Source organism: Cajanus cajan, chromosome 2 (assembly GCF_000230855.2).
Source record: "Cajanus cajan strain Asha chromosome 2, NIPB_CcT2T_4, whole genome shotgun sequence".
Classification (NCBI taxonomy): domain Eukaryota; kingdom Viridiplantae; phylum Streptophyta; class Magnoliopsida; order Fabales; family Fabaceae; genus Cajanus; species Cajanus cajan.
The window spans coordinates 2501-15149 of record NC_138518.1 but is presented as its reverse complement, the minus strand read 5'-3'; positions in this window follow the sequence as shown (position 1 = coordinate 15149).

The window sequence follows — 12649 nt, the reverse complement described above, 5'->3', positions numbered from 1 at the left end:
CTAGGGTCTAGGGTCTAGGGTCTAGGGTCTAGGGTCTAGGGTCTAGGGTCTAGGGTCTAGGGTCTAGGGTCTAGGGTCTAGGGTTTTAGGGTCTAGGTTTTAGGGTCTAGGGTCTAGGGTCTAGGGTCTAGGGTTTTAGGGTCTAGGGTTTTAGGGTTTAGGGTTTAGGGTCTAGGGTTTAGGGTCTAGGGTCTAGGGTCTAGGGTCTAGGGTTTAGGGTTTAGGGTTTAGGGTTTAGGGTTTAGGGTTTAGGGTTTAGGGTTTAGGGTTTAGGGTTTAGGGTTTAGGGTTTAGGGTTTAGGGTTTAGGGTTTAGGGTTTAGGGTTTAGGGTTTAGGGTTTAGGGTTTAGGGTTTAGGGTTTAGGGTTTAGGGTTTAGGGTTTAGGGTTTAGGGTTTAGGGTTTAGGGTTTAGGGTTTAGGGTTTAGGGTTTAGGGTTTAGGGTTTAGGGTTTAGGGTTTAGGGTTTAGGGTTTAGGGTTTAGGGTTTAGGGTTTAGGGTTTAGGGTTTAGGGTTTAGGGTTTAGGGTTTAGGGTTTAGGGTTTAGGGTTTAGGGTTTAGGGTTTAGGGTTTAGGGTTTAGGGTTTAGGGTTTAGGGTTTAGGGTTTAGGGTTTAGGGTTTAGGGTTTAGGGTTTAGGGTTTAGGGTTTAGGGTTTAGGGTTTAGGGTTTAGGGTTTAGGGTTTAGGGTTTAGGGTTTAGGGTTTAGGGTTTAGGGTTTAGGGTTTAGGGTTTAGGGTTTAGGGTTTAGGGTTTAGGGTTTAGGGTTTAGGGTTTAGGGTTTAGGGTTTAGGGTTTAGGGTTTAGGGTTTAGGGTTTAGGGTTTAGGGTTTAGGGTTTAGGGTTTAGGGTTTAGGGTTTAGGGTTTAGGGTTTAGGGTTTAGGGTTTAGGGTTTAGGGTTTAGGGTTTAGGGTTTAGGGTTTAGGGTTTAGGGTTTAGGGTTTAGGGTTTAGGGTTTAGGGTTTAGGGTTTAGGGTTTAGGGTTTAGGGTTTAGGGTTTAGGGTTTAGGGTTTAGGGTTTAGGGTTTAGGGTTTAGGGTTTAGGGTTTAGGGTTTAGGGTTTAGGGTTTAGGGTTTAGGGTTTAGGGTTTAGGGTTTAGGGTTTAGGGTTTAGGGTTTAGGGTTTAGGGTTTAGGGTTTAGGGTTTAGGGTTTAGGGTTTAGGGTTTAGGGTTTAGGGTTTAGGGTTTAGGGTTTAGGGTTTAGGGTTTAGGGTTTAGGGTTTAGGGTTTAGGGTTTAGGGTTTAGGGTTTAGGGTTTAGGGTTTAGGGTTTTAGGGTTTAGGGTTTAGGGTTTAGGGTTTAGGGTTTAGGGTTTAGGGTTTAGGGTTTAGGGTTTAGGGTTTAGGGTTTAGGGTTTAGGGTTTTAGGGTCTAGGGTTTTAGGGTTTAGGGTTTAGGGTTTAGGGTTTAGGGTTTAGGGTCTAGGGTTTAGGGTCTAGGGTCTAGGGTCTAGGGTCTAGGGTCTAGGGTTTAGGGTTTAGGGTCTAGGGTTTAGGGTCTAGGGTTTAGGGTTTAGGGTTTAGGGTCTAGGGTCTAGGGTCTAGGGTCTAGGGTTTAGGGTCTAGGGTTTAGGGTTTAGGGTTTAGGGTTTAGGGTTTAGGGTCTAGGGTTTAGGGTCTAGGGTCTAGGGTTTAGGGTCTAGGGTCTAGGGTCTAGGGTCTAGGGTCTAGGGTCTAGGGTCTAGGGTTTAGGGTTTAGGGTTTAGGGTTTAGGGTTTAGGGTTTAGGGTTTAGGGTTTAGGGTTTAGGGTTTAGGGTTTAGGGTTTAGGGTTTAGGGTTTAGGGTTTAGGGTTTAGGGTTTAGGGTTTAGGGTTTAGGGTTTAGGGTTTAGGGTTTAGGGTTTAGGGTTTAGGGTTTAGGGTTTAGGGTTTAGGGTTTAGGGTTTAGGGTTTAGGGTTTAGGGTTTAGGGTTTAGGGTTTAGGGTTTAGGGTTTAGGGTTTAGGGTTTAGGGTTTAGGGTTTAGGGTTTAGGGTTTAGGGTTTAGGGTTTAGGGTTTAGGGTTTAGGGTTTAGGGTTTAGGGTTTAGGGTTTAGGGTTTAGGGTTTAGGGTTTAGGGTTTAGGGTTTAGGGTTTAGGGTTTAGGGTTTAGGGTTTAGGGTTTAGGGTTTAGGGTTTAGGGTTTAGGGTTTAGGGTTTAGGGTTTAGGGTTTAGGGTTTAGGGTTTAGGGTTTAGGGTTTAGGGTTTAGGGTTTAGGGTTTAGGGTTTAGGGTTTAGGGTTTAGGGTTTAGGGTTTAGGGTTTAGGGTTTAGGGTTTAGGGTTTAGGGTTTAGGGTTTAGGGTTTAGGGTTTAGGGTTTAGGGTTTAGGGTTTAGGGTTTAGGGTTTAGGGTTTAGGGTTTAGGGTTTAGGGTTTAGGGTTTAGGGTTTAGGGTTTAGGGTTTAGGGTTTAGGGTTTAGGGTTTAGGGTTTAGGGTTTAGGGTTTAGGGTTTAGGGTTTAGGGTTTAGGGTTTAGGGTTTAGGGTTTAGGGTTTAGGGTTTAGGGTTTAGGGTTTAGGGTTTAGGGTTTAGGGTTTAGGGTTTAGGGTTTAGGGTTTAGGGTTTAGGGTTTAGGGTTTAGGGTTTAGGGTTTAGGGTTTAGGGTTTAGGGTTTAGGGTTTAGGGTTTAGGGTTTAGGGTTTAGGGTTTAGGGTTTAGGGTTTAGGGTTTAGGGTTTAGGGTTTAGGGTTTAGGGTTTAGGGTTTAGGGTTTAGGGTTTAGGGTTTAGGGTTTAGGGTTTAGGGTTTAGGGTTTAGGGTTTAGGGTTTAGGGTTTAGGGTTTAGGGTTTAGGGTTTAGGGTTTAGGGTTTAGGGTTTAGGGTTTAGGGTTTAGGGTTTAGGGTTTAGGGTTTAGGGTTTAGGGTTTAGGGTTTAGGGTTTAGGGTTTAGGGTTTAGGGTTTAGGGTTTAGGGTTTAGGGTTTAGGGTTTAGGGTTTAGGGTTTAGGGTTTAGGGTTTAGGGTTTAGGGTTTAGGGTTTAGGGTTTAGGGTTTAGGGTTTAGGGTTTAGGGTTTAGGGTTTAGGGTTTAGGGTTTAGGGTTTAGGGTTTAGGGTTTAGGGTTTAGGGTTTAGGGTTTAGGGTTTAGGGTTTAGGGTTTAGGGTTTAGGGTTTAGGGTTTAGGGTTTAGGGTTTAGGGTTTAGGGTTTAGGGTTTAGGGTTTAGGGTTTAGGGTTTAGGGTTTAGGGTTTAGGGTTTAGGGTTTAGGGTTTAGGGTTTAGGGTTTAGGGTTTAGGGTTTAGGGTTTAGGGTTTAGGGTTTAGGGTTTAGGGTTTAGGGTTTAGGGTTTAGGGTTTAGGGTTTAGGGTTTAGGGTTTAGGGTTTAGGGTTTAGGGTTTAGGGTTTAGGGTTTAGGGTTTAGGGTTTAGGGTTTAGGGTTTAGGGTTTAGGGTTTAGGGTTTAGGGTTTAGGGTTTAGGGTTTAGGGTTTAGGGTTTAGGGTTTAGGGTTTAGGGTTTAGGGTTTAGGGTTTAGGGTTTAGGGTTTAGGGTTTAGGGTTTAGGGTTTAGGGTTTAGGGTTTAGGGTTTAGGGTTTAGGGTTTAGGGTTTAGGGTTTAGGGTTTAGGGTTTAGGGTTTAGGGTTTAGGGTTTAGGGTTTAGGGTTTAGGGTTTAGGGTTTAGGGTTTAGGGTTTAGGGTTTAGGGTTTAGGGTTTAGGGTTTAGGGTTTAGGGTTTAGGGTTTAGGGTTTAGGGTTTAGGGTTTAGGGTTTAGGGTTTAGGGTTTAGGGTTTAGGGTTTAGGGTTTAGGGTTTAGGGTTTAGGGTTTAGGGTTTAGGGTTTAGGGTTTAGGGTTTAGGGTTTAGGGTTTAGGGTTTAGGGTTTAGGGTTTAGGGTTTAGGGTTTAGGGTTTAGGGTTTAGGGTTTAGGGTTTAGGGTTTAGGGTTTAGGGTTTAGGGTTTAGGGTTTAGGGTTTAGGGTTTAGGGTTTAGGGTTTAGGGTTTAGGGTTTAGGGTTTAGGGTTTAGGGTTTAGGGTTTAGGGTTTAGGGTTTAGGGTTTAGGGTTTAGGGTTTAGGGTTTAGGGTTTAGGGTTTAGGGTTTAGGGTTTAGGGTTTAGGGTTTAGGGTTTAGGGTTTAGGGTTTAGGGTTTAGGGTTTAGGGTTTAGGGTTTAGGGTTTAGGGTTTAGGGTTTAGGGTTTAGGGTTTAGGGTTTAGGGTTTAGGGTTTAGGGTTTAGGGTTTAGGGTTTAGGGTTTAGGGTTTAGGGTTTAGGGTTTAGGGTTTAGGGTTTAGGGTTTAGGGTTTAGGGTTTAGGGTTTAGGGTTTAGGGTTTAGGGTTTAGGGTTTAGGGTTTAGGGTTTAGGGTTTAGGGTTTAGGGTTTAGGGTTTAGGGTTTAGGGTTTAGGGTTTAGGGTTTAGGGTTTAGGGTTTAGGGTTTAGGGTTTAGGGTTTAGGGTTTAGGGTTTAGGGTTTAGGGTTTAGGGTTTAGGGTTTAGGGTTTAGGGTTTAGGGTTTAGGGTTTAGGGTTTAGGGTTTAGGGTTTAGGGTTTAGGGTTTAGGGTTTAGGGTTTAGGGTTTAGGGTTTAGGGTTTAGGGTTTAGGGTTTAGGGTTTAGGGTTTAGGGTTTAGGGTTTAGGGTTTAGGGTTTAGGGTTTAGGGTTTAGGGTTTAGGGTTTAGGGTTTAGGGTTTAGGGTTTAGGGTTTAGGGTTTAGGGTTTAGGGTTTAGGGTTTAGGGTTTAGGGTTTAGGGTTTAGGGTTTAGGGTTTAGGGTTTAGGGTTTAGGGTTTAGGGTTTAGGGTTTAGGGTTTAGGGTTTAGGGTTTAGGGTTTAGGGTTTAGGGTTTAGGGTTTAGGGTTTAGGGTTTAGGGTTTAGGGTTTAGGGTTTAGGGTTTAGGGTTTAGGGTTTAGGGTTTAGGGTTTAGGGTTTAGGGTTTAGGGTTTAGGGTTTAGGGTTTAGGGTTTAGGGTTTAGGGTTTAGGGTTTAGGGTTTAGGGTTTAGGGTTTAGGGTTTAGGGTTTAGGGTTTAGGGTTTAGGGTTTAGGGTTTAGGGTTTAGGGTTTAGGGTTTAGGGTTTAGGGTTTAGGGTTTAGGGTTTAGGGTTTAGGGTTTAGGGTTTAGGGTTTAGGGTTTAGGGTTTAGGGTTTAGGGTTTAGGGTTTAGGGTTTAGGGTTTAGGGTTTAGGGTTTAGGGTTTAGGGTTTAGGGTTTAGGGTTTAGGGTTTAGGGTTTAGGGTTTAGGGTTTAGGGTTTAGGGTTTAGGGTTTAGGGTTTAGGGTTTAGGGTTTAGGGTTTAGGGTTTAGGGTTTAGGGTTTAGGGTTTAGGGTTTAGGGTTTAGGGTTTAGGGTTTAGGGTTTAGGGTTTAGGGTTTAGGGTTTAGGGTTTAGGGTTTAGGGTTTAGGGTTTAGGGTTTAGGGTTTAGGGTTTAGGGTTTAGGGTTTAGGGTTTAGGGTTTAGGGTTTAGGGTTTAGGGTTTAGGGTTTAGGGTTTAGGGTTTAGGGTTTAGGGTTTAGGGTTTAGGGTTTAGGGTTTAGGGTTTAGGGTTTAGGGTTTAGGGTTTAGGGTTTAGGGTTTAGGGTTTAGGGTTTAGGGTTTAGGGTTTAGGGTTTAGGGTTTAGGGTTTAGGGTTTAGGGTTTAGGGTTTAGGGTTTAGGGTTTAGGGTTTAGGGTTTAGGGTTTAGGGTTTAGGGTTTAGGGTTTAGGGTTTAGGGTTTAGGGTTTAGGGTTTAGGGTTTAGGGTTTAGGGTTTAGGGTTTAGGGTTTAGGGTTTAGGGTTTAGGGTTTAGGGTTTAGGGTTTAGGGTTTAGGGTTTAGGGTTTAGGGTTTAGGGTTTAGGGTTTAGGGTTTAGGGTTTAGGGTTTAGGGTTTAGGGTTTAGGGTTTAGGGTTTAGGGTTTAGGGTTTAGGGTTTAGGGTTTAGGGTTTAGGGTTTAGGGTTTAGGGTTTAGGGTTTAGGGTTTAGGGTTTAGGGTTTAGGGTTTAGGGTTTAGGGTTTAGGGTTTAGGGTTTAGGGTTTAGGGTTTAGGGTTTAGGGTTTAGGGTTTAGGGTTTAGGGTTTAGGGTTTAGGGTTTAGGGTTTAGGGTTTAGGGTTTAGGGTTTAGGGTTTAGGGTTTAGGGTTTAGGGTTTAGGGTTTAGGGTTTAGGGTTTAGGGTTTAGGGTTTAGGGTTTAGGGTTTAGGGTTTAGGGTTTAGGGTTTAGGGTTTAGGGTTTAGGGTTTAGGGTTTAGGGTTTAGGGTTTAGGGTTTAGGGTTTAGGGTTTAGGGTTTAGGGTTTAGGGTTTAGGGTTTAGGGTTTAGGGTTTAGGGTTTAGGGTTTAGGGTTTAGGGTTTAGGGTTTAGGGTTTAGGGTTTAGGGTTTAGGGTTTAGGGTTTAGGGTTTAGGGTTTAGGGTTTAGGGTTTAGGGTTTAGGGTTTAGGGTTTAGGGTTTAGGGTTTAGGGTTTAGGGTTTAGGGTTTAGGGTTTAGGGTTTAGGGTTTAGGGTTTAGGGTTTAGGGTTTAGGGTTTAGGGTTTAGGGTTTAGGGTTTAGGGTTTAGGGTTTAGGGTTTAGGGTTTAGGGTTTAGGGTTTAGGGTTTAGGGTTTAGGGTTTAGGGTTTAGGGTTTAGGGTTTAGGGTTTAGGGTTTAGGGTTTAGGGTTTAGGGTTTAGGGTTTAGGGTTTAGGGTTTAGGGTTTAGGGTTTAGGGTTTAGGGTTTAGGGTTTAGGGTTTAGGGTTTAGGGTTTAGGGTTTAGGGTTTAGGGTTTAGGGTTTAGGGTTTAGGGTTTAGGGTTTAGGGTTTAGGGTTTAGGGTTTAGGGTTTAGGGTTTAGGGTTTAGGGTTTAGGGTTTAGGGTTTAGGGTTTAGGGTTTAGGGTTTAGGGTTTAGGGTTTAGGGTTTAGGGTTTAGGGTTTAGGGTTTAGGGTTTAGGGTTTAGGGTTTAGGGTTTAGGGTTTAGGGTTTAGGGTTTAGGGTTTAGGGTTTAGGGTTTAGGGTTTAGGGTTTAGGGTTTAGGGTTTAGGGTTTAGGGTTTAGGGTTTAGGGTTTAGGGTTTAGGGTTTAGGGTTTAGGGTTTAGGGTTTAGGGTTTAGGGTTTAGGGTTTAGGGTTTAGGGTTTAGGGTTTAGGGTTTAGGGTTTAGGGTTTAGGGTTTAGGGTTTAGGGTTTAGGGTTTAGGGTTTAGGGTTTAGGGTTTAGGGTTTAGGGTTTAGGGTTTAGGGTTTAGGGTTTAGGGTTTAGGGTTTAGGGTTTAGGGTTTAGGGTTTAGGGTTTAGGGTTTAGGGTTTAGGGTTTAGGGTTTAGGGTTTAGGGTTTAGGGTTTAGGGTTTAGGGTTTAGGGTTTAGGGTTTAGGGTTTAGGGTTTAGGGTTTAGGGTTTAGGGTTTAGGGTTTAGGGTTTAGGGTTTAGGGTTTAGGGTTTAGGGTTTAGGGTTTAGGGTTTAGGGTTTAGGGTTTAGGGTTTAGGGTTTAGGGTTTAGGGTTTAGGGTTTAGGGTTTAGGGTTTAGGGTTTAGGGTTTAGGGTTTAGGGTTTAGGGTTTAGGGTTTAGGGTTTAGGGTTTAGGGTTTAGGGTTTAGGGTTTAGGGTTTAGGGTTTAGGGTTTAGGGTTTAGGGTTTAGGGTTTAGGGTTTAGGGTTTAGGGTTTAGGGTTTAGGGTTTAGGGTTTAGGGTTTAGGGTTTAGGGTTTAGGGTTTAGGGTTTAGGGTTTAGGGTTTAGGGTTTAGGGTTTAGGGTTTAGGGTTTAGGGTTTAGGGTTTAGGGTTTAGGGTTTAGGGTTTAGGGTTTAGGGTTTAGGGTTTAGGGTTTAGGGTTTAGGGTTTAGGGTTTAGGGTTTAGGGTTTAGGGTTTAGGGTTTAGGGTTTAGGGTTTAGGGTTTAGGGTTTAGGGTTTAGGGTTTAGGGTTTAGGGTTTAGGGTTTAGGGTTTAGGGTTTAGGGTTTAGGGTTTAGGGTTTAGGGTTTAGGGTTTAGGGTTTAGGGTTTAGGGTTTAGGGTTTAGGGTTTAGGGTTTAGGGTTTAGGGTTTAGGGTTTAGGGTTTAGGGTTTAGGGTTTAGGGTTTAGGGTTTAGGGTTTAGGGTTTAGGGTTTAGGGTTTAGGGTTTAGGGTTTAGGGTTTAGGGTTTAGGGTTTAGGGTTTAGGGTTTAGGGTTTAGGGTTTAGGGTTTAGGGTTTAGGGTTTAGGGTTTAGGGTTTAGGGTTTAGGGTTTAGGGTTTAGGGTTTAGGGTTTAGGGTTTAGGGTTTAGGGTTTAGGGTTTAGGGTTTAGGGTTTAGGGTTTAGGGTTTAGGGTTTAGGGTTTAGGGTTTAGGGTTTAGGGTTTAGGGTTTAGGGTTTAGGGTTTAGGGTTTAGGGTTTAGGGTTTAGGGTTTAGGGTTTAGGGTTTAGGGTTTAGGGTTTAGGGTTTAGGGTTTAGGGTTTAGGGTTTAGGGTTTAGGGTTTAGGGTTTAGGGTTTAGGGTTTAGGGTTTAGGGTTTAGGGTTTAGGGTTTAGGGTTTAGGGTTTAGGGTTTAGGGTTTAGGGTTTAGGGTTTAGGGTTTAGGGTTTAGGGTTTAGGGTTTAGGGTTTAGGGTTTAGGGTTTAGGGTTTAGGGTTTAGGGTTTAGGGTTTAGGGTTTAGGGTTTAGGGTTTAGGGTTTAGGGTTTAGGGTTTAGGGTTTAGGGTTTAGGGTTTAGGGTTTAGGGTTTAGGGTTTAGGGTTTAGGGTTTAGGGTTTAGGGTTTAGGGTTTAGGGTTTAGGGTTTAGGGTTTAGGGTTTAGGGTTTAGGGTTTAGGGTTTAGGGTTTAGGGTTTAGGGTTTAGGGTTTAGGGTTTAGGGTTTAGGGTTTAGGGTTTAGGGTTTAGGGTTTAGGGTTTAGGGTTTAGGGTTTAGGGTTTAGGGTTTAGGGTTTAGGGTTTAGGGTTTAGGGTTTAGGGTTTAGGGTTTAGGGTTTAGGGTTTAGGGTTTAGGGTTTAGGGTTTAGGGTTTAGGGTTTAGGGTTTAGGGTTTAGGGTTTAGGGTTTAGGGTTTAGGGTTTAGGGTTTAGGGTTTAGGGTTTAGGGTTTAGGGTTTAGGGTTTAGGGTTTAGGGTTTAGGGTTTAGGGTTTAGGGTTTAGGGTTTAGGGTTTAGGGTTTAGGGTTTAGGGTTTAGGGTTTAGGGTTTAGGGTTTAGGGTTTAGGGTTTAGGGTTTAGGGTTTAGGGTTTAGGGTTTAGGGTTTAGGGTTTAGGGTTTAGGGTTTAGGGTTTAGGGTTTAGGGTTTAGGGTTTAGGGTTTAGGGTTTAGGGTTTAGGGTTTAGGGTTTAGGGTTTAGGGTTTAGGGTTTAGGGTTTAGGGTTTAGGGTTTAGGGTTTAGGGTTTAGGGTTTAGGGTTTAGGGTTTAGGGTTTAGGGTTTAGGGTTTAGGGTTTAGGGTTTAGGGTTTAGGGTTTAGGGTTTAGGGTTTAGGGTTTAGGGTTTAGGGTTTAGGGTTTAGGGTTTAGGGTTTAGGGTTTAGGGTTTAGGGTTTAGGGTTTAGGGTTTAGGGTTTAGGGTTTAGGGTTTAGGGTTTAGGGTTTAGGGTTTAGGGTTTAGGGTTTAGGGTTTAGGGTTTAGGGTTTAGGGTTTAGGGTTTAGGGTTTAGGGTTTAGGGTTTAGGGTTTAGGGTTTAGGGTTTAGGGTTTAGGGTTTAGGGTTTAGGGTTTAGGGTTTAGGGTTTAGGGTTTAGGGTTTAGGGTTTAGGGTTTAGGGTTTAGGGTTTAGGGTTTAGGGTTTAGGGTTTAGGGTTTAGGGTTTAGGGTTTAGGGTTTAGGGTTTAGGGTTTAGGGTTTAGGGTTTAGGGTTTAGGGTTTAGGGTTTAGGGTTTAGGGTTTAGGGTTTAGGGTTTAGGGTTTAGGGTTTAGGGTTTAGGGTTTAGGGTTTAGGGTTTAGGGTTTAGGGTTTAGGGTTTAGGGTTTAGGGTTTAGGGTTTAGGGTTTAGGGTTTAGGGTTTAGGGTTTAGGGTTTAGGGTTTAGGGTTTAGGGTTTAGGGTTTAGGGTTTAGGGTTTAGGGTTTAGGGTTTAGGGTTTAGGGTTTAGGGTTTAGGGTTTAGGGTTTAGGGTTTAGGGTTTAGGGTTTAGGGTTTAGGGTTTAGGGTTTAGGGTTTAGGGTTTAGGGTTTAGGGTTTAGGGTTTAGGGTTTAGGGTTTAGGGTTTAGGGTTTAGGGTTTAGGGTTTAGGGTTTAGGGTTTAGGGTTTAGGGTTTAGGGTTTAGGGTTTAGGGTTTAGGGTTTAGGGTTTAGGGTTTAGGGTTTAGGGTTTAGGGTTTAGGGTTTAGGGTTTAGGGTTTAGGGTTTAGGGTTTAGGGTTTAGGGTTTAGGGTTTAGGGTTTAGGGTTTAGGGTTTAGGGTTTAGGGTTTAGGGTTTAGGGTTTAGGGTTTAGGGTTTAGGGTTTAGGGTTTAGGGTTTAGGGTTTAGGGTTTAGGGTTTAGGGTTTAGGGTTTAGGGTTTAGGGTTTAGGGTTTAGGGTTTAGGGTTTAGGGTTTAGGGTTTAGGGTTTAGGGTTTAGGGTTTAGGGTTTAGGGTTTAGGGTTTAGGGTTTAGGGTTTAGGGTTTAGGGTTTAGGGTTTAGGGTTTAGGGTTTAGGGTTTAGGGTTTAGGGTTTAGGGTTTAGGGTTTAGGGTTTAGGGTTTAGGGTTTAGGGTTTAGGGTTTAGGGTTTAGGGTTTAGGGTTTAGGGTTTAGGGTTTAGGGTTTAGGGTTTAGGGTTTAGGGTTTAGGGTTTAGGGTTTAGGGTTTAGGGTTTAGGGTTTAGGGTTTAGGGTTTAGGGTTTAGGGTTTAGGGTTTAGGGTTTAGGGTTTAGGGTTTAGGGTTTAGGGTTTAGGGTTTAGGGTTTAGGGTTTAGGGTTTAGGGTTTAGGGTTTAGGGTTTAGGGTTTAGGGTTTAGGGTTTAGGGTTTAGGGTTTAGGGTTTAGGGTTTAGGGTTTAGGGTTTAGGGTTTAGGGTTTAGGGTTTAGGGTTTAGGGTTTAGGGTTTAGGGTTTAGGGTTTAGGGTTTAGGGTTTAGGGTTTAGGGTTTAGGGTTTAGGGTTTAGGGTTTAGGGTTTAGGGTTTAGGGTTTAGGGTTTAGGGTTTAGGGTTTAGGGTTTAGGGTTTAGGGTTTAGGGTTTAGGGTTTAGGGTTTAGGGTTTAGGGTTTAGGGTTTAGGGTTTAGGGTTTAGGGTTTAGGGTTTAGGGTTTAGGGTTTAGGGTTTAGGGTTTAGGGTTTAGGGTTTAGGGTTTAGGGTTTAGGGTTTAGGGTTTAGGGTTTAGGGTTTAGGGTTTAGGGTTTAGGGTTTAGGGTTTAGGGTTTAGGGTTTAGGGTTTAGGGTTTAGGGTTTAGGGTTTAGGGTTTAGGGTTTAGGGTTTAGGGTTTAGGGTTTAGGGTTTAGGGTTTAGGGTTTAGGGTTTAGGGTTTAGGGTTTAGGGTTTAGGGTTTAGGGTTTAGGGTTTAGGGTTTAGGGTTTAGGGTTTAGGGTTTAGGGTTTAGGGTTTAGGGTTTAGGGTTTAGGGTTTAGGGTTTAGGGTTTAGGGTTTAGGGTTTAGGGTTTAGGGTTTAGGGTTTAGGGTTTAGGGTTTAGGGTTTAGGGTTTAGGGTTTAGGGTTTAGGGTTTAGGGTTTAGGGTTTAGGGTTTAGGGTTTAGGGTTTAGGGTTTAGGGTTTAGGGTTTAGGGTTTAGGGTTTAGGGTTTAGGGTTTAGGGTTTAGGGTTTAGGGTTTAGGGTTTAGGGTTTAGGGTTTAGGGTTTAGGGTTTAGGGTTTAGGGTTTAGGGTTTAGGGTTTAGGGTTTAGGGTTTAGGGTTTAGGGTTTAGGGTTTAGGGTTTAGGGTTTAGGGTTTAGGGTTTAGGGTTTAGGGTTTAGGGTTTAGGGTTTAGGGTTTAGGGTTTAGGGTTTAGGGTTTAGGGTTTAGGGTTTAGGGTTTAGGGTTTAGGGTTTAGGGTTTAGGGTTTAGGGTTTAGGGTTTAGGGTTTAGGGTTTAGGGTTTAGGGTTTAGGGTTTAGGGTTTAGGGTTTAGGGTTTAGGGTTTAGGGTTTAGGGTTTAGGGTTTAGGGTTTAGGGTTTAGGGTTTAGGGTTTAGGGTTTAGGGTTTAGGGTTTAGGGTTTAGGGTTTAGGGTTTAGGGTTTAGGGTTTAGGGTTTAGGGTTTAGGGTTTAGGGTTTAGGGTTTAGGGTTTAGGGTTTAGGGTTTAGGGTTTAGGGTTTAGGGTTTAGGGTTTAGGGTTTAGGGTTTAGGGTTTAGGGTTTAGGGTTTAGGGTTTAGGGTTTAGGGTTTAGGGTTTAGGGTTTAGGGTTTAGGGTTTAGGGTTTAGGGTTTAGGGTTTAGGGTTTAGGGTTTAGGGTTTAGGGTTTAGGGTTTAGGGTTTAGGGTTTAGGGTTTAGGGTTTAGGGTTTAGGGTTTAGGGTTTAGGGTTTAGGGTTTAGGGTTTAGGGTTTAGGGTTTAGGGTTTAGGGTTTAGGGTTTAGGGTTTAGGGTTTAGGGTTTAGGGTTTAGGGTTTAGGGTTTAGGGTTTAGGGTTTAGGGTTTAGGGTTTAGGGTTTAGGGTTTAGGGTTTAGGGTTTAGGGTTTAGGGTTTAGGGTTTAGGGTTTAGGGTTTAGGGTTTAGGGTTTAGGGTTTAGGGTTTAGGGTTTAGGGTTTAGGGTTTAGGGTTTAGGGTTTAGGGTTTAGGGTTTAGGGTTTAGGGTTTAGGGTTTAGGGTTTAGGGTTTAGGGTTTAGGGTTTAGGGTTTAGGGTTTAGGGTTTAGGGTTTAGGGTTTAGGGTTTAGGGTTTAGGGTTTAGGGTTTAGGGTTTAGGGTTTAGGGTT